Here is a 27,079-nt window from a genome sequence, read left to right on the forward strand (position 1 = left end):
CCTATTTGTGCACGTGCACGTGCGTGTAGGGTTGAATGAATGTCTCCTGTCTTGAAAACGCTGGAAAATGTGAATAATTCCATATTGACAGGTCAGTGCAATGCACTCTGAATAAGCTAATACAAAACTCGTTATGAGTCGCAGAGCTCGATCTAAACTCGCGCTTAGCTCGAGGGCAGTTCCCCCTTACACATATTGGTAATAGGGTCGTAGTGCTCGTATCGCACTCTTCAAAACTCGAGCAGAACTCGCGTATATACTTGAAGATGGCGAGTTACGAAGAGTTCATCGCGAGCTCCGTCCGAGTATTGCGAGTTTGTTGCGAGTGGTACGAGTATATTACGAGTTTAAAAGAGTTCAGTACGAGTTACTTCGAGTTGGGGAAAATTTTGAACATGTCCAAAAATTTTTGAACCACTCGCGAGTTCACGGGGAGTTTTGTAGATTTACTACGAGTTACGCGAGTTGTCGCGAGTTATCCCGAGTTGCATGACGAGCTTTACGCGAGTTATCGCGAGTGCCCCTTTGAGGCAACTCGCCACAACTCGCCAAAGCTCGGCACTGTAACTCGGCTAAGTGGGAACCCTGCTGTACTCTAGACCTATTAGGACAACCATTGAACCATGCATTACGGCGAAGACTTTCCAGTCGCATAAGGTGACAAATTAGTGTTTGGCGCACTGTTGCTTTTTTGCCTTCTTTTTTCATACCCACAAATACATTGGAGGCCAAACTTTGGATAGAAATATGCAACCTATATTCGCTGCTGAAAAACAATATGTGAGTAAAATGAACTAAAAATTCTGACGACTCTGACGTGTACACTCTTGATCGAAAGGACTGTTCTCACGTATGTTTTGTAATATTTTTCCCAGTGGGTACATTGCTTAAAATGGGTCAAATTCTTACCTCATTGCCAACACAGTTTACCATAATTAGAGAATTATAAGCGATAATAAAATTTTGATATCTTTTTTTCCTAAAAAAAACTTCTATTGTGCATCATACCTGTATGACACGTATTCACCATGAGAAGTCATAGGGCAAGTTCGTCTTTTCCATGACTATTGCTAACAATGTAGACGTTACACTCACACACACACACACACACACACACACACACACACACATTATGTCGAAGTTGTAAACTTAGAATGATTAATCACCTTCTGGTCATCAATTTCTATATTTTCTGTAAACGCCGAATATTTTGCGAGGTTATTTTCGCGAATTTCGCGAGTCAGGTGCTATTCGCGAAATTAAAGACACGCGAAAATATTGACTCTGATCCCGATGTGAATGTGACGTACGTGTGTACACTTCTCCGTTCAGTACAGGACTCCACGATCGCGAATTTAACCACTAGCGAAATCGTCTGGAATTCCCGATTCGCGAAAATTTAGACTCGCGAAATATAGTTATAGCGTATACAGTAAAGTGTTGGGAAACTGCTCTTTAAGAGTCTCTACAATTGTTTCCAGACCTATGGCAAATGATTAGGACGCGTTGAAAGTGGGCAAATGTTCGAGTTCTGAGGGAGAAGCTAAAATTTCATTACAGCGCAATGACAGAGCATCTCCGATTTGAAACCAACAATGATTTGTCCGATAAATCATTTGCAAGTATCGTACGTCGTAGCTAGAGCCATCAATTCTAAGATTTGCAAAGTCTACAAAGAAAGGGTTCCTGGCTATTAAGAAGAAAGATAGATGGTTAGAAAGATAGATAGATAGAAAGAGAGAAAGATAGAAAGAAGGACAGATAGATAAATAGATAGATGAATTAAGAGAGACAGAGAGAGAGAGAGAGAGAGAGAGAGAGAGAGAGAGAAAGGCAGAGAGTGTGAAAAAAAATCAAGGCGGCAGACATGCACGGTGATTCATAGATACTGAACGAGCCTGCTCGGGGCGAACACTGATGGATGCTCCCAGCGTAAGAAAACAAACGACAGACTACATGGAACAACAAATTGTGCCAGTGAATAATGGGAGGAGTATTGATTCTAGGATTCCATCGAAATGATTTGGGGGTTAAGCAATTGCTGTTGCTTCTCTTTGCTTTCATTTTCTTGTATACAAATTTCTCGGTGTTCTGTCCATCACTCTTTGAATTATGTTCGACGTAAGAGGTCATTATGTCTTTGCTTCTTAGAACTATCGATCAAAAACAAAATGGTTAATACGCCTTCGCTGAGAAAATATTGTCTGTCTTGTCTTATCAGCATCACCTACTCGTCTGTGAGGTCAGGATTTTCCTTTGACAAGTTTGCATAATAACTTCCAATAACGGGGCATTTATACCATTCCTGAAACGAGGATTTTATTTAACATTGTAACTTTAAGAGCATAATATGTTTACAAATAATGAACAGATGATTATCATTAATGAGGAAAAATTGCCACCAAAAAAGACACTATGAGAGTTCAACTCGCCATACAGATTTCTTTCGTTTGTCTTGCTCATGCTTGTTATAACTGAATTATTTGTATGTTTGATCTCGCATTAGCAGCGGAAGTAAAGCTTTGAAGTAAAGTACTGTGATTGCCATAAAATCAGGTAAATCATACAAACGGAATTTTGTTGTAATTTCTTTACATTCTTCCTCGATGTTGCAAATTGATGATGAGTTTCTATTCTAAAGAAAGAACTGCACATTGAATTAACAATAATTATTATCCTTTTTTTTTCTCAAACTTTCAATGAATGTTTCAATTATATATTTCTGCGTTCCTACATGTATCTGTAGATAATACTTGGAGAAACGTTCCCGGTATACCATAATCGTCATCATCCATCGTTATCCATTATTTGAAAGCATACCTGCTTGAAAAAAAAAAAAGAAGAAAGAGACGCGACATACTGTATTAAAGCACAAAATAATCACATGCAGACTCATGGATGACCTGAATGTCAGGGTCAGCTGTAATTCAATCTCCTCGACACCATCCTCCTTAGCCACGGGGTCGGGCCAGAGAGTGAAATGGCCATTGCACCTCCGCGCGCTGGCTAATGAGTTATAAACCTGATCACTTGAGCAGCGAGGACTGCTCTGGGAGGCAAAGTTATTTTGCCCGGGCATCGACAAGTTTTACAGTTCCCATCGCTTCTTTATCACAAGTGTTACCTTAGTCAAATAAATGTGTGTTCGAGTGACTTTATACGAGAGATGACGTACTTTCGTTGATACTTGCGACTTGTACCCACCTATTCAGGAAGAATGATGTCTGCCTATCATTACATTTGAAGGTACATTTACCAAAAATGTATATGATTCTGTGAATGCATAAATATTTGCACTAGGCCTACACATCAGCGAAGATTCAGGAAAATCGGACAACCCATTCTAAAGTTTTTGGTTAATTCATGTGCCACCATCGATGGATAAGGACTGATTTGATTTGATTTGGTTTATTCACAGAATGCATATACATACATTATACATCATTATAATGGTGTGTACATGGCATAGTCATTTATGTGTCATAATTATAGGCCTATACATTTAGGAGTGGATCGTCATGAAATATTCAAAACTTGACTGGGATGTCCATGCAGTATAGATATGACCTATACGTCTTAATCATTATGTACATAAAACATTACACAAAATTGAAGTATGTACGTTTAGTACATTTTGAAAAGAGGCTACAATTCTTATTTTCACAGTTTGGCAAGGATATTAAAAAAAATATAAAGAGCATTCAACCTTCTTCTTCTTTTTTTTTTTTGCAGCTTCCATGCGTCAGCATAGAACTAGGCCATTTCTTTCAAGATACCGCTGCAAAGATATGGCTGCTGTGTCTTACATGATATCGTTACCATACGAATTGTACGTTACGTACATATCTATAGAAGATGACAGTCAGCCAAGCGAAAAGTTCGAGACAGCCGAAAAATCTATAAATGACAAGTGACAATCTAACAAGACCTTTTAGTATTGTGTAAATGATTGTGTGGACAAAGTAATGATTCAAAAACTTATTGGTGAAATGATAAACGTGTGCTTCAAACACCTCTAGAATTAAAAAAAAAATTAATTGTTGTTGATGATTACGTCGTGTTGGTACCCTTTAATTCTTATTTTTTCGCTTTTTATTTGATTATGTATTCCTCTTGATTGTGTGTCTCGGTCTTGTTCTAAATTCGATGACAACCGAAAAATTGAAGAATGATAAGTTTGATATCACAGACGCATGCACACGTCCGTACAACACACAGATACACACACACACACACACACACACACACACACACACACACACACACACACACACACACACACACACACACCCCAAAGATAGACGCACAGGTACGTACATGCAATGACACATAAGGCACACTTGATTCTACATGCACACAGACATACAAAGCACATGGCATACATGCACTTACACATCACGCAAAGTGAATTTAAAGTAAGGGGTTAGAATTGGGACAAGCTTTATTTGTTTTGAAGAGCGCAGAGCTACAAGTATGTGGAGAATTAGCGTTTCTTATTTCCGTTTTGTATTTGAGTTAGTATCCAGCTGAGTCCTGGAAACGACTTTTGCAGAGACTAGTGCAAACAGCTGTGGAATGCGCACATTAACGTTAGACTTGACGTTTGGGATGACAAAAACAGATTGATCTTTTTGAACTATTCCAATGGAGCTATGAGGGGGCGAGGATATAAAACTCATATAGACACAAAGAAGAGATAGATAGATAGATAGAGAGAGAGAGAGAGAGAGAGAGAGAGAGAAAAGAGGGAGGGAGAGTAAAGGGAACTTGCAGAGAAAAAAACGAGAAGAGAAATGACACAAAATTGAGAATCCAGATTATGGTTCATCGATCGAATTTTGTGTCAGTCCTCTGGAAGAGTATAATGCAGATAAGGTTTGATTCACCCGGATAATGTCACAATACCCGTCTAGCTACGTCTCCATTAGTTTGGTGTTGAGAGATGAAACGGGATTCAGAAAGGCAGTAATGGCTTGTCTCCAGTCTTCAATGAATTTTGTGATACATTCATTGAAGACAAGTCCCATTTATATGGGTTTAACCATCTGAGTGGAGAAATGAGATTGTGACATATTATTGCATGTCACTGATACGCACTATACGTATAGCAACTGCTGACCTGAAAACTACAATGAGCATGACAGAATTGCTGTTAGGAATTACAATCACAAATCTCCCTATTTCTTTCCTTTATGAGTATTACGTGGCATTATTTCTGCATTTTTAACATGTAAACTTGACATCTGCTTGATTGAAATAATGCTCTGATAAATAATTAAAACAGGTTCAGTTCAGTTCAGTTCAAATTTGTTTAGTTTTTTCACAGTAAAATAATATATAAACATGATTACCACTTTCTTCAGTGACAAGAATGATGCATGTAAATCTATACTATGAAAACTATAAATAAAAACTTACAGTAAGGATATATTACAATGGTTGCTGGTAGTAACGAAAGTGAAATAATTGTCAGTATGCATTGTGTGAAAAAAAGGAGGGACCCTCTTAGACTAAAAGATTTGTTGTAAAGATTGAAAACAGCAACTAAGCGGCACAGAAGGTCTGGGAGCCTACTGAGAGACAGGTCTGATGTAGTGTACAATCATAGGTAATTGTAACAGAATACATGAATATCACAAGGAAAAATGAAACCTTGAAATAAAAATGAGGAATCTCAATCGACGATAAAACAAAGAGTTTATACCCATTGGGCATGATAAATAACTAGCGACTTTCCCCTTCCCTCTCACATGTAAAAAGCCAGTGAATCTTTAAATTAAAAAAAATGAAACGTTGTGATAAACGTATTCTACTTCACCTACACTTACTAATAGATAATATTGATGTCCTCGTCCATTCCAGTGTTTAGCAGGATTCACGACCATTGCCAGGCATTCAATCCACTTCAAAAAGTTTATTCATTTAATCGAATCGACTTGAGAATATAGATTTCGGGGGTTTTCCCCTGAGGGATAGCTTAATTTCAGCTGCGATTGATTCTTTCCGTGTTCCAACTCTAATAGGGTGGTTTTTGTTTTTGTTTTTGTTTTTGTTTTTGCCTCTCATTTCGCGCTGATAACATCAGGAATGATTTTTAAAGACGAGAAAAAGGGAAATGCAACATCGATTTATCTTAATGCACCAAAAGGATGAAACGCCTGTCATATAAAACATCGATAGCCACTGTACAGCACGATGTGGTAAGCTTGTACATTTGAAGTGGCTCCAGTGACCTCATTAGAAGTTGAATGATCCATGTTTCACTTTGATGGTAAGAGAGAGGGAGAGAGAGACAGCGGGAGAAGAAGAAGATGCTTGGGAGAGACAGAGGGAGAGAGATGATTGGGATAAGGTGGAGTGAATAAGATGAAACGACCACAGGACTTCCGACTTAACTGATGCTTGGAAGAAGAAGTTGCGAGAACGACAAAATAACAAGAATCTCATAATCAATTTAAAGAAATTTGAACATGGTAGCGGTAATCAATTATTTTTAAAAAATGAAGTAACCTAACTGAACTTCTATTATGTCACTTACTGTCTCTTATAACGAAACCCTCCAGAGTGACCAATCAGTCGGCCACTTTAATTGATAATACTTTTTTGTTGTAATATTACCCCTCCCCCTCCCCTCACCCATCAGCCATTGTTTTATCGAATATATATTAGACCATTACCTTGTTTTTACCATTGTTCTACGCACCGTAAAAACTTTTAAAAACACAATGGAAAGCACTAATAGAAAGATCACACCCATCAGTATTGCAAATATTAAAGATGACCTGAGTTTAGTTTATATTATATATATATTATATTAGTTTATATTTCGGAGGCCACAAGTTCATCACATTATATCAATAGATCAATGATATCATACACAAATTCCGACCGACTTATTCGGAAAAAATATATTCCTTTGTTTATAGATTTTCAAGCTTCCTCTACGCCCGATCAACCCTATTCTAACTGGACTATTTGAGACCAAGTTTTTTAAGGGGGGGGGGGGTAGTCAATTTGACCCCCCCCCCCCCCCCCCTTCAGATCTGGGCCGCCGATAGCGCGATCGCTGCAAAATTGTGCCCGAACATAGAGCCGGATGTCAACTACAAGATTATATGGTCATACAATAGAAAAATATTGATTTTCTATTTTTAATAAATCAATTATGCAAATGTATGCATGAAATCATATTTTCGCCTGTAAATTCGTTAAAGAGACTGAAGGATTGCTGAATTTTTGTGTCAAAATTCCTCAAGACACATCAAACAATTTTCTTGCAAAAAAGTAGCACATTCAAAGTTAATTTCTTTTTTTATTGTTTTGTTAATTTCTTATGCGTTTTATTGTTTTTCGACCTTTTGTTTCCTATTGGATTTTTTTCCCCAAAAATTTGTTGCAGGCACTTTTTCAAGCTTATCTTCATTAGAATTGATTGATTTCAATTATTAAAAGTGAAAATACTCTAATTCATATCAATTAAAAAAAACACAATTTGCGTTGGACTTGCACACAATATCACGAAACGATGAATTTCAGCTGTTTTCGGGTTGACATGCATATGCAAACATTACGTAACTTCAAAACAGTGTACCTGGATGTCGCAAATTTGGTCTCAAAATATGCTGGAGACTTCAATAAAAAAAAGTTACGAAATGGCGCGGCATAATCTTTGCGCGTTGCAGAATAATGGTGCGAAATGTGGGGGGGGGGGGTCAATTTGACCCCCCCCCATTTGAGATAGGGTTAATCGTAACAGTAATCGATATCATACAGATAGAATAAAAAAGACTGAAGAGTCCCATCATGCGTACACTGCATTAGAAATACATTCTTAGCAAGACATTGCGTGTTGCAAAAATACAATGCTTTGACGATAAGATATTTCGTTCAAAAATGTTATCAAGATACATGGAAAATTATAAAGTAACAAAATTAAATCATTTCATCTGGACTTACTGTTTTGATTCCGAGAACGGTTTCACGTCAGATCCTGGACGTTTCATCAGCTCGTCTGATTTGGTGACGCACTGTCGACTGTATTGTTTGGTGTAAGTCTTTTTAATTCTTTTTTTATTGTACAGGTTATAAAGAATGATTAGATACTGTTTCAAAGATCTAAAGATAATAGAAATGCTGGATATAATGTACTAAGATATTGAAGATTTTTTAGTTTATATTTTCAACTTATCTTTTACAAAATTCAGCTGTCTCAAATGATATGCAAGTTTCTAAAGTAATCTCTATTTAAAAAAGATAATTAAAAGAAAAATATTTGTTACTATCAACCAATTTCTTTGCTACATTTCTCTCTAAATTGGTTGAAAAAATAGTTAGATCTTAGATTATTAGAATTCTTTAATTTTCATGATGTCAGTTCAAACAACACACAACTTGGTTTCAGTAAAAAGCATTGCACGTCTCATGCAATTCTTACTTTTATTCAAAAAAAAAAAAGTTGCAAAAGCTTTAGACAAAGTCCAGCATACAGCACATTGTACAGTGTATTCCTGAACCTCCCCACAAGGCCTTCGACACTAACATCCAGACACACTTCACCACAAATTATATCATTACGGTATACGTTGGTAGGCATTGGCGTGGTCCTGGAGCTACTTTAAGAATCACAAACTTGTTTCCATTAATGACCACTTTTCTTCCCAACAAGATTAGACTGCAGTGTCCCCCAAGGCAGCTTACTCGACCCATTGTTATTCATTACGTCAACGACAATCAAAATTTCTTCCTTTTGTACTGTTTGCGGACGACTCAAACGTTTTTCTTTCACACTCAAACACTCACTTGTTAGCTCATACCTTAGTCTCCGAATTCGAAAGTCTACTTTCTTGGATCAGAGCAAATGAATTGACATTAAACCTGAAAAAATAAAATGTATGATTTCTAGCAATTCATTAGATAAGCTACCAATGCATATCACCTTAGATGCGTATCCGGGCAATTACCCCGAGAGGGCAATTACCCCCCGGCTAAATACTGGTTAGTGGTAAGCTTAGAGTAACGATTAGGGTTAGGGTTAGGGTAAGGGTTAGGAGTTTGAGTTAGGGATAGGATTAGGTTCAGGATTAGGATTAGGATTAGGGCCAGGGGAAGGGTGCGGGGTAATTGCCCAGGGGGTAATTGCCCTAGACCCCCTTAGATGGCATATCAGTCCTGGAAATCGTGTCCACTACGACATTTTCAGGACTAACCATAGACAATAAATTTTCCGGATAACCTCATATTGATAGTGCCTATCGAATTGATCTCAAAACAAAGAAATCATTAAAAGATTAAAATTTCGTTTTTCATCAACCACCCTTTTGATATTCTTCTCTAACTTTGATTCTACCCTACTCAAACTATGGCATTTTGACATGGGGACATTTCTCGACAGAATATTCTCCTACAGGAAAAAAAAAAGATTTTTCATACTTCTTCAAAAAAAATCTGTCATTTATTCCGCCTTTGCTTTAGTCAATTCATGTACAAGCTATTACCTGAAACGCTACCTCCTATTTTTCCGACATATTAAGAAAAAATCAATTCCTAAGTATCCTACTTGTCACTCAACCGAAATTCACTTGCCATTATTGAAACAAGAACCATTCTCACCATTCTATTTTCACACCCTAAGTATGTGAATTGTCTTGATGACAGTCTTAAATCTGCGGCAAGTATTTCGTCATTTAGAGCTAGACTGAAATCGTTTCTTTGAAGTTAATATAACGGGTCTTCAGAGTACCATCATCAACCTTAAAGTTTTCAGTCATCCAAAAATTTTCACTTTAGTCTACAATCCAATTCTGACGCCATCCAGTGCGCGTATTTTCCCCCTCCCGTAATTTGCGTTCTGTGCGAGATATATGTCTCTTTCATCAACAGTTTTCCTCAGTGATCCGTTTTAAATTGAACTCATGACTCCTTCCTCCCTCCCCCATTTGTTGCTGCAAGAAGGCGACATGTGTAGAGCTTGGTTGGGATTTGGTGTTTGTTGTCGATGTCGTATGTTTTGTTATATGTTTTGTTATATGTTTCTCTGTTGCCAATATTTTTTCTGTACCTTACAAATAATTACCTTGACGGGAATGCATATTCCAAGCCCTGCTTTTTAGCTTTCCCTTCATTTTCAACATTATTAGGTATTAATATCATGCATCTTTGCTCTAAAACCTTTAATATTGTGGCAGTATAATTATTTTGACATTATTTAGAATATATAACTTAAACGTATTTGTTTAGATGATATGTTTTGTAATTTATAAATACATACATTACTGTTGTTGTTGTTTAAAATTGATATGAGTAAACGAAATAAAATGAGATCGTCACTAATGTCACTTAACTTCAAGCTGAAACGTTATATTCGTGTTAATGCTGACAGAATCACTTGCAGTTTGCTCTGGAAAGGACAAACACTTCACTGAAGAGCTTTGTTATGCACACACACACACATACACACACACACACACGCACGCACACACATGTGGGTGTGTGTGTGTTTGTGTGTGTGTGTGTGTGTGCGTGCGTGTCGCTGCACCTGTGAATCAAGCCTGGTTTTATCGGCATTAGACTCGCCCTACTTCGTTGTAGATGTTCTGTCACATCAGGCTTTCCTCCCATCTAGCACAGGATTGAACTTCCAGTGATCCTTTGCTATTGAATTACAATCATACCGAGAGAAATCTCATTTCAGCCATCAGCTTCTGACTTGTCATCTTGATTAACCCGAAGAGAGAGATGTGCAGATGGTGATGGTATATGGAGTGGCAGAAAGTGAGAGAGAAGGGGGGAAAAAGAAAGGGGGAGGGGGAGTGGAGATGATTGCAAGACATGAAAAAAAAAAAGAATGGAAAGGACTGCACGGATACATGTTACCGTGGTTACCATTATCTGTGACTTCAAGAATTATAGATGTTGCTATGGTATATGAGCCGCGACGAAGAAAGAAAGGACACTATGAAACAGCATATAGAAGAAAAGACAAGGAAAGAGAGAGAGGGGGGGGGGGAGGGTGAGAGGGGAGAGAGAGAGAGAGGGAGAAAGGGGGGGGGGGGGAGGAAGAGAAGACCCACCGCAGTCCTGGTAGTAGGTATATCCCTACACACGCCAGCAGTAATCCAAGATTGGTAAGAAACTCAATCAAGAAGGCAGGGAGTGTGTCTCCGCTCCACGCCGGGATCAATTACGATCACACCGCGAAAGCATTTGAAAGGATGTTGGATGGTAGAGGATTTCTCATAGTGACCTTCCAACGAAAATGAAAAGGACACGATGTACGATCATACTACCAATCTCGTTTTGGAACAGTCTCCTCCACCACCATGTGGCCCACTTTCATATTTTGCAAGTTTTGATTTCCGGGAAATGTCCTTTGTAAAGAGTCATTTTGCTTCAGGATCAAGGTTTCGTGTAACTCAGGTCCCCATTCATGTGACGAGAAAATGATGACCCATTGCTCGCCAGGTCTGCTCATTATTCTTTCGAAGTTCGAACACGTGACAACGATAACATTCAGCCACCCTTTCTGAGAAATATGATCCACTGTGTTTAATATACCAGATTAAAGGTCATTCGTGATGATGCAGTCAATATATTTCAATACCAGTGATGCATTGTAAGTGCGAGCTCGTACGTTAAAAATGTTGCAATAATATTAGAATAAACGCAAACAAAGGGATATTTACCAAAAATGAATATAATATGTAAGTCAAAAATTGGGCAAAGAAAATGGGATTCCAACGGAAATCGAACCCCGAGACCTCGCGATTGCTCGACCGGTGCTCTACTGAGCTATAGCCCCATATTGTTCGTCCCAGAAACCCTTACTTCTCAATGCTCGTGTGGTCAGAAGATATTGTAGTGTGTGTGTGTGTGTGTGTGTGTGTGTGTGTGTGTGTGTGTGTGTGTGTGTGTATTTGTGACACACACACACACACACGCACACACACACACACACTCACACAAACCTGACATAAACATGTAAATCCGAAGGATGTCAATCAACTTGGGGATAAGGGATCACCGAAGTGATGCAACTTTGTTTTTTCTTTATTTATGTGTAGCAAACGCAAACAAAGGGAAACTAACCGGAAATGAATATAGGGCCTACATGTAATTCATGAGTGAAACATTGAGCAAAGAAAATGAAATTTCAGTGTCGGCATATTTTCTGCATTTTTTCTGTCTACCATATTCTTTGCTCAACGTTTCACTTCAAAATATTGTGCCATTTAGGGCTCAATATGCAGGAAAATGATAAATAAAGCAATTTTTATTAATACTCTAGTACTTTATTGTAGCCATGACATTCGTGACCCTGCAAACTACATTTTCACGAAAGATTATCTTACTTGTTGAGCATTTTGGAAACTTCGTAGGTTGCAGGAAGTTGCATTTTGTTTGACGTACTTCTAATTCTTATGGTGGTAAAGAGGGTTTTTTTTTTTATTCCGCCACCTCTTTCCCGTCACTGCTTCTTTCTTTATCACTTATAGTTTTATCATCGTCCTTATCGTCATCAGGACTATTTCACTCGACAGCAATTGGCTCTTCGTTTCTTCTCGTTCTTTCTTTTTTCCTCCTCTTTTATGGTCTTTCTTGGATTTCTCCGAAACTTTTGCCAGTAAATCCCAGTTCAAATGCCTCGTACACTTGAAATGATTTCAATTGTATTCTCCCCAATCGTCCTGCTCCCTCTTTCATTCCCTCTTTGTCTTTCACAGTTTGTTCTTGAAATTTGTTTCTTAGATCCTCTCCCAAATATAATATATATGTTGTTCAATTGACCTGACCCTTTTTAATGCGAAGGAACGAAACAAGTACTCCCTCCCGTATCCTCACTGGTTTTCTCATAAATCACCAGGGCAGAGATATCTGCGACTGCTCTGCTTGCAATAAAGCACGCTGGCAAAATAATTTTGGTGTTGTCGTTAACTTGATGGAATAAAAGCATCCTTGAAGCCAGTCGGTAGTTCGTGCCCACGGACCTTGTTTCGTTTTTCGATGCTCGTACGTGAAACAATGAATAGATATAGGTCTAGTAGGTCATTGACTCAAACAAAAATGAAATATTCAGACTATACCACAAAGAATTTAAAGTATCCGAGATTACTTTTGTCTAGCTGCAGATCACTTTTGTTCAATCTTCTTGTGTGATCGTTTCATGAAATGCTCCTCGGGTTGTTCTTTCTGTTTGGATCTTTACTGACTTTATCGAATAATAAAAACTGCAATGTAATATTGAAGTTAACACCAGTGAGTGAAGGATTGTGAGTAATGAATACATATAGTTTAAATTTCATATATATTCCGAAAAGGAGGAACAGAAAGGGAGTGGGGGGGGGGGGGGGGGGGAGAGAGAGAGAGAGAGAGAGAGAGAGAGAGAGTGCGAGAAGCTAGGGGTCCCGACCGTGTACAGAACCAGTGTAGCTCCTTCATTATTTATTCATTGCGAAACGGTGAAGTATTCAACGGACGTAGCTAGTTATATATGTATGTATGCATATATATATATATATATATATATATATATATATATATATACATTTATATATATAAATATATATATGTGTATATATACATATATATATATGTATATATATATATATATGTATATATATATATATATATATATATATATATATGTGTGTGTGTGTGTGTGTGTGTGTGTGTGTGTGTGTGTGTGTGTGTAGGTCTATGTATATAAATGCAAGAGATCGATCCCTACCCAAACGTACGCGGCGTCTCATTGTGAAGCATATAAGATTATGTGGAAGAAATCAAGTTTGAGTCGGACGTTGCTCTCTACTTTGCTTTCGCCTGCCATGGCCTTCATCACAAGATCTACCAAGAGAACATCTTACAGTAAAAGTCCAGATGGAATGATGTGCCATGATATAATAGGTGTAGTATCATACAGTGCAATATTATACAATTCTTCTGGAACAACAGCTTCGCACAAAACTAATCAAATACTTCAACACAGAAACGTAATCTAACAATGTCTAGTCAACAGAAATATGCTCCGAACCATACAAAAATATATTAAAATCCTGTATTATACTTCCATAAATTATATATATGTGAGTGTGCGTATGTGTTTTTTCAGTCGTTGTTGTTTCTTTTTTTTAACGCAACAGTCATGGGCGGGAAACCGCGCCGTCTCCATTCCAGCGTAGCTGAGAAATACGAAAACGCCACCAACTCTTCCACGCAGTCAGGCGATCGAATGCAGGACAATCGCAGAACCAGCTGTAGCCTGTCAACTGCGGGAGTTTCTTCGTGTCGTCTTATGAGACTCGTTCACTTCTTGCTGAAGACGTTGAGTATTGCCAATTCGGATAACCATGCTTAAAACCAGGGAGAGCTTCACGTTACAGTATATTGAGTTACCGTGCTACGCTTAAGTCATTTCGTACCAGTATCTAGTGTTTTAGCTTGTCTTTTACAGATTCCTTCGCAGATAGATCGAACTGAACATCAAGTCAGAAAACTTTACGTACTTCTAAAACTGCACATGATCTGACGCTATATCATCTTCATTGGTAAGTTCACTTCGACATTCAAGTGATTTGCTGTAGACTTGCATCAGGTGTACAGAAGTCGATGAGAGTGAGGTATTCTGCATTTTATGTCATCCTTTAGATAACTGCAAATATTCATCATGTTGATTACAAAGGACGAAACTTAACTACTGAAGGAATATTCATTGGCTAGATCAACTCCATGGACATTTATATGTCAACTATAATGAGATTACATTAACCGAGCGTGTGTTTTACAACTTGATTCACAGACAAGGTCATTCACTGTTCCAGTGGACTGTAACCTGTCCCTGGAAGCACTATGATGTTCTTTCCTCAAAATCAAATGTCAAAATCTGCCACTCATTGGTGTCCTTTCTGAACATCCACAGCTTGCACTTATCATTGTTGTACGACATCATAGAAGCTCTTTTGAATATTCATTCATCCACGCAGGCTCAGACAAACGTACACACATATCATATTTTAAGAAAAGGATGAAGAAGCATGATTTCGGCAAAATGTTAACATTATGTGAAAATTGTTAATGTATAAATAGTTGCGGACTTGATTAAAAAAAAAGAAATGTTCTTCTTGATCGCCAAAATATGTATTGGTCTGTGATGAAGAATAGGTATACACGTATATGACATGAATGTATGTGTATTATGGATATACATGTATTTTAGTTAATGTATGTGTATCTACTTTTGCGTATACACATGAATTTTCTTTAATGGATCTTGTAAAAGAAATTAGTCAAAGCAAACATGACATATCTTTTGTGTGGTTCGTAGCACTTATCAGCAGGAGCTGCTGGTGCTTTTCTAATTTCCTTTCCGTTTTTGCGATCGAACTTGTACAGGGCGGATCATCGACTCCGTGATCAAAATATTATCGTTATGGTTTTGACGTGAAATTAACTTGTCCTGATCGCAAAACCCACCTAAAATAACCATTTTTTTGTTGAATAAAGTTTAGAATGAGCTGTCCAAAAGAATATACAATACATGTCAGCGTATTAGCTGTTTCAAAGCTCACCTATATGTGTTATTAGATGAAAGCGGTAACTATACCGCCCCATGCTATATAATCGGAACTCTGCTAGATAGATAATGAGCTTATTCAGATACATCTGCCGATTTGTCGTATAAGTCCTAGCCCGCAGGTGCTAGGTTAAATCGATATGACTAAATCATCGTTTTGCAAACCGCTGTAACCAGTAGACGGGAGTGGCCTGTCGTGAGCGGTTTGGCCTTTCAAGACTCTCCGCTGGCCAGGTGTTCTTAACTGTTGTTATAAGTTGCTCCATCCCTTTCTATTTCATGCTTTCAATGTTTCCATTATCCTATTATGCCATTGCGTTCGACTACCTATATAGTACAATGTAGGGCTTCAGCATCCGTTTACGTTTGAAGAGCAGTACTCATTTAACGAAATTATGAACAAAAGGTATTTTTGTTTAAGTTTGATGATTTCGCAACCGAACTGTGAATATCAAGGAGGGAAGCAAAAAAAGAAAAAGAAAAAGAAAAAGAAATCCATATTTAAACAAAATATCAACCACTAATACTTCTTGTCCTTATTTCGGTTAAGTTTTGCTGTTCGAGGATAAGTGTGGGATCAATGTTGTAAGATACACTTGTATGTCAGAAAGATTGAAGGACGACGATTACTTGATATAGTTATTAGCCTTTCCTCTAGTCTGCCTTTCTCAGAGGGATTTTATATGCGCCTGGATGGTTCTTTCTTTCTCATACCGGTCAACTTGATTAATGTTGTTATTGTACATTTCAACTTTGATAAGATCACTTTTCATGAATAATTCTTAGTATTCAAGGACCCATAATCTTCTGGAAGCTGCCTCAGGATAACTGTTGCCCAAAGAGGTGCATTGTATGAGAAATATTGCACGTTTTTTAGATTGTAATATGCATTCTAAGAGTACCTTCAGTATATTTGTACCAACCTAAAGCTCAAACCTAATTGACATGTTAAACAGTTAATAGCTAATATACGGATATCAGCCATGCCGTCGTGGGAGTTAGATCAACCCCTTGTCTAGTTACGACACCATCCTAATTAGTTATGTGCCACTCTGCCTTGACTGGACTGACGTACGGATAACATTGTGCCTGCATGTATTGATAAGGTCGATATCTGTTCCGACATAAATTTTCTTGAACAGTACGGACATTTAATGTTTAGCGACTCCATTTAAGATCAACACGTATCATTTTGTTTGTACAACCAGGAAAGGGGTGGATATCCTCCCGTGGTCACGGACGTAATTCCAAGCGGGGCTACAGTGTACAAGAACCTAGTACATCTAGTGCTGATAAAATTTCCTTTATAACCATGTTTATGCGAACATGTATCAGCAGTGTCATATTTTCAGCAAGTCGTGTATTCCATGTGTTCAGTGCTCTTCAAAAATTACCGTTTGTGTTAAGACATTGTCACACACTCACACACACACACACACACACACACACACACACACACACAAACCATTATGTCTAACCAATTCTACGCATAGGGAATCGAGAACACTTGTAGTCTAAATTGAATTACGTGCAAACAGCATAACGTCTAGAACCTTTCCAAACGCATATGAGAAAAAAAAAATAGCCAAGGTTCGCCTTCCTCACAAAAATCAATGGAAAGCGCTATGTTACAGTAATCTACTATAGATGTGAATTGCGTGCGGGCGCTCTCTCTGTCTCTTTCTCTATCTCTTTCTCTCTATCTAAATTTAGGAACTCGTTCCTAGGTCAGGCTATTTTGATATTGATTTTCATTTTAAATGTCAGATTTATTTTTGTTCACTTGTCTCTAAAAGCTCTATAAAACCTGCTTGATCAATGACTGCAGTACCTTTTGTGAGTCATAGTTATGTGTTATGAATCAGTGTATGTCAGCATGAGGCATTTTCATGTTTTCCAATGGTAACCATGGGATACTGCACAGTAGAGACTTAAAATTTTTCTTCCAATCCAATGATAATGGAATTCACCCTTATCAAAACCAAAGAAATCAAACATCCCTCAAAAACTAAACGTTCACAAGGAAGCTTGGTGTATTCGTGAAGAATACAACAGATCTTCGGAGTCTGTGTTTAAAAAGAACATTTTATTGGAGAGTAATCGGACGGTTCTGTTACGTGCTTTAAACATCCTTAGATCGCCATGAACGTTGCACACTTTCTCAAACATTCGTTAGGTTGCTCTCGGTGATTGATAAAGACGGCATACTTGGTAATTGGGGATTGGTCCGATCAAAAATCCTGTAGTGGTAAATGAAAAGGTGAACAAGTAACTGACATACTGACAACGAAAATCTTTAAGCGTTGGAAACTAGAGAGTACCCGTTAATCATGCACATGATTTTGGCAGGAAATCGCCAAACTATAAGTCACAGCAAGCACAGCGAGAGCACTGTGTTTAGATGAGGTTTTGCTACTGAATGTGAAATATATTGATTCATACATTAGTCATCCCTTTCGACAAGAGTAATACATACGCACACACACACACACACACACACACACACACACTCATATATATATATATATATATATACATATATATATATATACATATATATATATACATACATGTGTGTGTGTGTGTAAACATATATTAATATCTAATATAACCTTATATTTATATACAGTCAAATCTGTTTATAGTGGCCACCTAAGGGAAACAACAAAAGTGGCCGCTATAGACAGGTCGGTGGCCATTTTGAATTTCAATAAATCCCTACTTGCACTTTACAATAGCAGAAAATACCGCATGTTATTCTTAAAACACAACAACCAGCAAATAAGTTTGCATGTGCAGCTATTATGGGGATTTTTGTTGTACAATTTACTTCATTTTTCTTTGCCTGCTCCTTTTTTTTTAAACAATATTTCGGGCCTGAGGAACTGCTCTAGTTCGTACCGGTTTGCATGAATGGGGTTCATGAGTGCAGAGTTCGATGGAGATTGATAATGTGTGAAGCTGACGTAAACAACACACAATACCTAGACAAGTACCATAATAAATATGTCCTTATTCAAAGGGATTTTAATCACTAATTAGTCTGCATTTTTTGGTAAAATTCTAAGATGTCATTAGGAGTTGTCTTTGCCTTTGTAGCATCTATTCAGGGCGGCATTACAGAAGCCTAGATCTAATCTTGTCAAGTTAGTCGTAGGCGGCTTTTCGTGGCAAAGAGCTGCATTAATTTTGTCAGTCATGTCTGTGTGACTCGGTAGAATTCACACAAGAAACGTAAAACCATCATGTTTATGGCTGATTTAACGGTTTAGCTAAATGTTTATGGCCGCTATACGCAGGTAGATATTCACCACGGGATACAAAATGAATGGCCGCTGGCCGTGTTAGGCAGGTGACCGCTATATAAAGGGTCCATAATACAGCAATTTCGTGCGGGGGGATTTTTCAGTGGCCGCTATAAGCAGGTGGTCGTTATAGAGAGGTGGCCGCTAAGACAGGTTTGACTGTATATCAATTTTGCATAAAGAGTTTCTTTTCCAAAAGATGCTAACTCCGCTTTTAATGGGAAGGAGAGAAATCTTGACTTTTATTTCAAGCTTATCTTAAGTGTTTTCATGCAATGACTTTATGTCTTATAATGGGATAAAGAAAATGTGACTAGGAAAAGTTTAAGTGTCTACAGTGATTCTTAAAGAATTGGTATTTTATCGTATCTATTTTAGCCATAATGGTCTTACTGTGTAATGACGGTGGTTTGAATGTACAGGTGATGTGATAAATGCATGATCAAAATCACACGTGTATAGACGTAAGGCCGATCTGGCTTCCAACTGACTATATTGGTCATCTTAAATTACAAAAACAATCCAATTCAGATGTACTGAAATGGATGTCGAGTTAATTCACATTGCTTATTTAGGAGCTGTACTTCCTTGACTTTGTTACCAGATCCGACTGCCTTTGGGCATGCAACTTGAAGCCTCTTCAGCTTACTAATTGTGGTACTCACTTGATGTAAAACATCACCCAATTTAAATGAATTCCTCTCCGGGATCAGAATGTACCTTTATTGATTCTCTAAGGCGGCGAATATCAGTGGCAGTGTAAAATTGGATGCATACCTGTAACCGGATATAGATGTTCTATCCTTGAAAAAAAAAACCAAACAGTACCCGATATGGAAGACAAAGCGTATCACAAACAACTTATCTTTCAGGTTTTAGGAGGAAATATTACGACCAGAATGCGCGAAAGCTTGACAAATATAATAGGCGTAAGATATCAACCAGAAAGACAAGATTACGTTTCATTCTTTCAATTAATGTCAGTTATTTTTCATCGACCAGAGTCAACAACAATCCCTTTTGGTACAATCAGTCAAATTGTCCTGCTACGTTTGCTGATTAAGGCCGTTTGAGGTAAGTCCCTGTCTGTTTGTCCTTTCCTTCCTGTTTTTTTTTCTTGTTTTGCCTTTGCACTATTAACCTTTGAATAATATTATAATCCAAAATGGGAAATTAGTTTAGTACTTTTTTCTATTCAAAAATAAGACACTGCTGTAAACCAATATGTCATACCTGTGTCTCAGTAGTATTGTGATACGTTTAATTTCTCCTTTTGTTTGAGAGAGAGAGAAAAAAAAAACATGTTTCCCATACAGCCTTATTTGAATGAAATGAAAAACAAGGATACCACTACAGCAAACGAGAAAAACCAGATCCTTCAGGAACAGAAAAATCAAAAGCCATAGTGGTAAGTCATTCCAAGTGTGTCAACAAAGAGGCAAATTAAGAAAACTTTGTTGTGTGATTATAAATACAATTCAATTACATCAACGTCAAGATAATCATTTGGCTACAAAAATGTAAAGTTACAAACGATATTGAAGTGAAATTTATTTGAAAAAAGATAGGGAGTGATATTATTCATCCTTTCCTCGAAGCATTGTGCTTAAGTCCGTCGTTGACCGGAATGTTTTGTGGGGCATATTGTGGATACCCACTGTCAAGGCATTTACAGAGATGTCCCCGGGAAGCAGACAAGAGTCTGTACATCTACTGCTCAATCTCCTGAGATAAACATCACGTCATAGTCCCCATACAGTTGTCGTACTTTCACTATTAAAGTCAAATGTTTGAGACTTGTCTTGCGAGAGAAAGATCGGATTCGAGAAGGCAGTGGGCATCTCGAGTGGAAATTGGCTGGTAATTGGTAGGAGCGGGTCGGTTGGTTCTCGAAATTGTTATATTTGGGTTGCCAACCCTCGAGACAGGCTGGATGTCGCACCCAGAGGATTACTTTGATATCTTTTGAACAAGATGAAGCCTTGGAGCTCCTTTAACAAAGGGACAGGCACCACTACATATCAGAAGACAACTCTTTTCGTAAGATGATAGTAGTACTGCAACGTTTTTAATGGCGAGATATTCTGAGTATGAGAAAACAAAGTGAAACCAGATGAATGTTGTCGATTTAAGATTAGTCACACGCACTGAATTAATAGCGATATCTCGGCGCATATCTTGTTAAATAAATATTTATATGAGCCTGCTTCCATCCATTATTTATATCTCGTGTACTCACTGACCTGTAGAAATGGGCCAAAACATTAGCTTTTGTCTGCTCATGTCTTCTGTGTCCTTTTCAACTTGGTTTGGTGGCCTCCTGTTGCTTACGAGAACTTGATCTTAATTCTACTGGAGGTTCCTACATTCAGAGGTGGCAGGCTTAGATTGAATTGGCTAGCTTCTGTTTTTAGAGGGCGTGGCTAAATGCTACAATATTGATGTCATTATACCTTCCGTATACGATATGATGGTACGTCCGGCATTGTACTTCTTTATCCTTCTCGGAACTATAGCAAAAAGTTATATGAATTCATGCAACTGTTTTCATATGCATATAGTAAAAATATATATTACTTGTTAGTAATACTGAACTCTATGAGTGTGTGTCAATCATAGCTCGTTGTGTGAAGTTAGTTTCCAACTTGATGTCACAGTTCGATTTTCGTTGTTTCATTGAATACGAACATTTTCTGTGTGAATTTCAAAGAAACCTTGAAAACTTTCAAAGCAAAATGCTATTACCTTTCCTTCAACTATACAAAGCCCTACAACCTTCCCATAGCTTGTATTTCAATCGTTCCCTCGTACTGATTAGATAAAAACATTGGTGGTAATATTTGAATCAGAATTTATCTTCCATGAATGAGTACGTAAATGTTAAAAAATATACATATTATGTTCGCTTCTCACAGTAAAACTGCCTGAGAGCCTGACTTTGCTGCTTGCTTTCTGTTTAAACCACAAGCCGTCTTGAAATAAAGGTTAGTGTTCGAAAGGTTCGTAAGAGAGTGGTGTCTGGCACTGTTATCTGCCTTCTACTTAATACACGCAACGGTCAAGAGATGTTAGTGAATCTCATTAAGATAAGGTCGAAGCTGATGTAACTTTCTAGCCTCAGAATTTCAGTGTGTTAGGAAAAGCTGCCGTGGTTGAAGCGTGGCTCCCACACTGTAAAAACAGCGGTGTTAGATTTAACACCACGGGTGTTAAATCTAACACCGATCAAACTTCAATAGAGGATCACACCCACAGGTGTAGAAAATGCACTGCGATGGTGTTGAAAAGTGTTCACCTGACACTTCGTGGTGTTAATTTGACACTGTACCTGGTGTTAATTAAAAAAAATGACACCACATGGTGATGATTTGATATTTTTTGGCGTTAATATCAATGGTTTAACACCCGTCCAGCTTCAATAAAGGACCACACCAGCTGGTGTTACTTTGGAGTAGATTTATTTTCAAATTTTTTCAAGAATCTAGTATTTTAATGTAAAATTCTTGATCGTCTTGTTTAGATTAAAAATCAACAAGAAGTGCAATTACTAAGAAACTCTTCAAAAAACAGTTTTATATTTGGAAATGACACCCGGAGGTGTTAATTTAACACCATAAATGAGCACCGAAAATTTAACACCAGCTCGGTGTTCACTTTTTAACACCGAACTTATTGCAGTGCATTATCGTGCGATCTATTACGAACGCCACGATTGGACATTCGTATAACTGATCGTGGAAGATTCGTTGAACTCGTTTGAAATTTCACGTTTGGATACGAGGTTATGCGAGTCAATACGTGTTGGTTCGCTTAGATGCGATATGGTCACGATTGGTTTATTTCGAGCAATACGATCTGTCACGATCTGGTCTGCCGTTCAAATACGATTGTCCCGATAGGATTGTCCCGATTGAATCCATGATTGGTTCCGATCTATCACGATCGTTACGACCGGGATCCCCGATTTGGTACGTGCAGCTACGTTTTGATACGTTCCAATACGAATACCGCCAACCAATGCGGGCTGTTGAGATAAGATACGATATCATTCACGATCGGGATCAAAAGTGACACCCATTTAAGGTGCGATTGGACCCAAATGGGAAATTATAGTCCGGCTGACAATGGGTTTCATCGTTTCCTTAACTTCTGCAGAGTGATTAGGCCTACTATCCACAATAATTGATGATGGCAAGAGTTGACAGGTTGAGAATGATGACAACATGACCTTTGCAGTATTGCGAATGACAATTACGTTGTCATCAGAGAGAAAGCATCACCTGTAGGCCAGCCACAACCTCAGATTGTCCCTCCTCTAATTTAGCCTAAAGAAATAATTTTTTGAATCAACCTGCTCACCCTTCCCCTCCCCCTCAAAAAAAAAAGACAATACAAGATCAGATCATTGCCCCCTCTTCCCCAGGAAAAAAAAACCAACAAAACATCAAGACAAAATGTGTTCACCTTCCTTTGAAATACATGAAGAAAATATGACATATCATGTGTGTTATATACGCTACATATAAGAAAGTAGGCCAAACTGATAGTATTACCTGTGTGTTTGATTTCATATTCGCATAGTATGTATCATATGCATTTTTATTTCAAAATGTTGTTATCTCATGGGGTATTGAAAGTTTGGTTGGTTTGGTTTGATTTGTTGTTTTATTTAACAGTATTTAACAAAACCGATATACACACACAACAGAAAGGTAACTTCCCTGAAATAATGTCACTTAAAAAAAAAAACGTATATCTTTTTCGCAGGGGTATTGCTACACTTATTGACTAACTTCTATGTGAGAAATAATGACAGTAATCTTTATAGTCATGCACGAGTGACCTAATATCCACGACAATGGTCACTTTTCTAAAGTCACAAAAGTTACTTTGTGGGGTATGTGAAACATTCTACTTCTGGTGGATGTTTCAGTGATGTCGTTATTTTATATTTCATTGAGCCACCCCTCCCTTATTCAACCTCGCGGAATACAAAATATATACGATTTGCCGAAAAAAAAAGGAAAGTGAATAAGTCGATCCCGATTAACACGATTAAGAAGCACGATAAATTAAGATTTGATGCGTTTTGATACGATCCAAGACAATCTGATACGATGATCACGATCAAAAATGAATCGTGTTAATCGCAGAAAATTTTTGAACCGTCCAAAAATTTTCTACGATTAACGCGTTTGCTACGATTGACCTCAAGATCTGATACAATCTGATACGATCTAATAAGATCATCATGATTGCTTCACGATTAAGACCACGATTTCAATCGTGGCGCCAATCTTGATAGTGGGAACCCCGCTTGAGCGATTAACACCACGCAGGTAAGATGGCGGGCTACCACACACGTGTGAGTTTCGAATCCCAGTCTGGCAGTAGTGTCCCTTGCAAAGCACTTTATCCTCGTTGCCAAGCCTTCGGAGAAGACCTAGGGCCTTCGGTCCGTAGGAGACCTATACTCTAGGCAAGTGAAAGAACCCACTTCACGTCGAGAGAATGGTGAGATCCCGGCGAAGTTGTCAAACAAAAATATAGGCTGATATCTGCGAGGATCTTGAGGATGGAAGGAAGGAATGTGCACCATGCAAAAGTCCTGCTCTGATGCTTGAGCAATGACATTTTTTTTTTCATTTCCATGGAGTGGAATTTTCAGAGTGCGCGATGTGTCGTGCACAATATTACTGTCTGACTCCACCTACAATGATTCAATGTAGACTGGCACCTATGGTGATGCGACTTTTTGCGTTAATCCGTTCTACATAATATCATATTTCGTTTGTTTTGTGTTTATTTATTTTGGTAGTGTATGATCAATGCACGATCCTCGATGGACGATGTCTTCATTCTTATTTCACTTATCTATCTATTTATCTTGTATTCATAGTGGCATGAAAAATTGCGATGGCAGGATGCACCTGAAAACATTATATTTCTCTGGAAGACGTAGTGACTGGTTTCGATCAAGCGCCAGGGGCTGTGTATTGGTTAGTCGAGGGAGTAAAGCCTCTCAAGTCTCCGGACTACCACCTCAACATGCCATTTACACTATGTACAAAGAAATCACTAATTATAACGGCCTAGCTAATGGTAGGCTGATAGATCAAATCAAACTGATTTGATTTTGAAACTCATGCTGATGGCACATTTTATTTGAAAGTGTGCAGTGCGCAAAAATGATAAATCCATCAATTCCCTTGCTATTACCGTGACTGTGTACCTCGACTTTGGATTGGGAGTTGACATAAGATATCATATCGATCAATTTTGGAGAGGTCTCTTAGATGCCGTCCTCTGATGGCAAGAGATGTACATCGCCAAACCATAATTTTAAAATTTTAACGGCATTTGTAGATGATGACTTTCAGAAACAGATCGATATACAGGGAAAATGGTAACACGTTTCTTTGATGATTAGATTTTAGTGGATTAATGATTGTCCCTAGCGTACGTTGAGAGTATAGTGAACATGTGTAGGCAACTTGTGAATGCGGTTGCTATATAGCGCAGTGGTAATTACACAAGGGCGAACTCAATGATCGATGCGATGTAGGTTTGTAGTGCGAGTACTTGAAAATCACCATGAAGACAACATTCGTTGATTAATGAGTAATATAAAATCGTCTTAGACACACAAGAATATTTGCAAGACAGGTGCGACGCTGGATGTGTTTTATTACGTTGCCCCATTCAGTTCGTGTATTCAGTTTTCATCACTGTCTGTTTGTTTGTTGTTGTTGTTTGCCATTGTAATAGTTTAGAAAATTGAGGGAGTCTGTTTTCATCACCTCAAATCTGCTGCTTCTTTGAATTACGTCTCCATATCCCGATCTTTTACGAAATTAGTAATAGTACAGTAATGTTCACTGAGAGAAAGAAACTAGGTAGTCTGCAGGATCCAGGATTTTGAGATGGGGGGGGGGGGGCAAGCGGCGAGGGTGCGAAAGACCAACGGGGAAAGAGTGTGAGAGGGTATAAGGACTTTAAAAAAAGTCATTTTCAAAAGTCGCATTTGAGAGCACTTTTACATTACACTACTTAAACATTGTTATTTAAAAGACAAGAATTAGTTGTTTGTAATATACACAAATACCTCTTATTTTTTTTAGTAACGATAGAAATACTGAGTTTGAATGATGAAGTTCAGCCCCCGTTCCACTATTTCGATTTGGACCCAATATGTATCCCGATATATCACATCGGGGATGGCAAAAGCGTACAGGGATCGGTTTAAATCGGAAGCAACCAAGCCATGCTAGCAACATCCTTGTGACGTCCTTGTGACGACGAAGCAAAACCGAAGCGACCGAGCGGGGAAGGGTGTGCGAGTTGGGATACCCCTCCCATGGTAAGGACTTTTTGAAAAAAACATGTTCAAAAGTCGCATTTTGAGAGCATTCTTAGAGAAAAACACTGACCATAACATTGTAATTTAATGAATAAAAGCGCGGGATAGATTGTTTATAAAATGCAAAAAGGAAAATGAAATACATTCTATTCTTGAGAAACAATAGAAACACTGACTTTTAATGATGAACTCAAGCCCCTTCAACTATCACGTTCTGGACCCATATCTATCCAGCTCTATCAGATCCGGGAAGAATTGCAAAAGCGCACAGAGAATGGTTTAAATCGGAGGCATCGTTGCAGCATCCCTGCGACGACAAAGCAAAGCGGGCATCCTTTCTTTCTTTCTTTTTTCAGATGGGCAAGAAATTTTTAACATGTACCAAGTCCCCGCTTTTGGTCGTAAGGTAAGCGAGAAGATCGGTAGTGGCAACAAGGCAAACACATCAGGATGGTCATAGCAAGGTCTTTTTAATGGAAGCCCTACCAGCAGCAACAAAACGGGACGTTAACAAGACAATGTGGTCTCGTTTTTGCTCTTGTTACGCTGTTTTAGTGTCAGTAACGCCCTGTCTCCGTTTCAAATGCGCTGTTCCTGCGCTGAAGCAGACTTATTGGCGCCTGAATATCGCTCTTACCGCTATAAAAGCGATCACCTTCGTCGATGCAGCAGATGAAATACCCTTGTTTCACTTCTCACCAAGCATGTCAACCTCGAGGCGGTTGAAGAGAGGCAATTGTCGACTAGGAGGATGTAGATGTTCTTGTACCCGTCGAGGCTGAAGAAGTAGCAGATGAAACAGAAACAGAATATCAAGAAGAAGAAGCCGAGGGAAAGAGAAAACAAAAG

General features: G+C 38.2%; 1 protein-coding gene across 2 annotated transcripts in view; it reads left to right on the forward strand.

The window, feature by feature from the left end:
* The window catches only part of LOC139736120 (prokineticin receptor 2-like), a 123,737-nt gene that overhangs the window by 45,982 nt on the left and 50,676 nt on the right, over positions 1-27,079 (forward strand). The window contains exon 1 of one of the 2 annotated variants that reach the window (XM_071646853.1): positions 14,234-14,540. The exons of the other annotated variant lie outside the window; for it this stretch is intronic. The gene's annotated coding sequence lies outside the window, so the exon portion shown is untranslated. Of the gene's footprint in view, positions 1-14,233; positions 14,541-27,079 lie in introns of those variants that run through there. 2 annotated transcript variants of the gene reach the window in all.

This window comes from Diadema antillarum, unplaced genomic scaffold (genome assembly GCF_040938485.1).
Source record: "Diadema antillarum isolate AM-2024a unplaced genomic scaffold, OU_Dant_1.0 seq00000622_RagTag, whole genome shotgun sequence".
NCBI lineage: Eukaryota > Metazoa > Echinodermata > Echinoidea > Diadematoida > Diadematidae > Diadema > Diadema antillarum.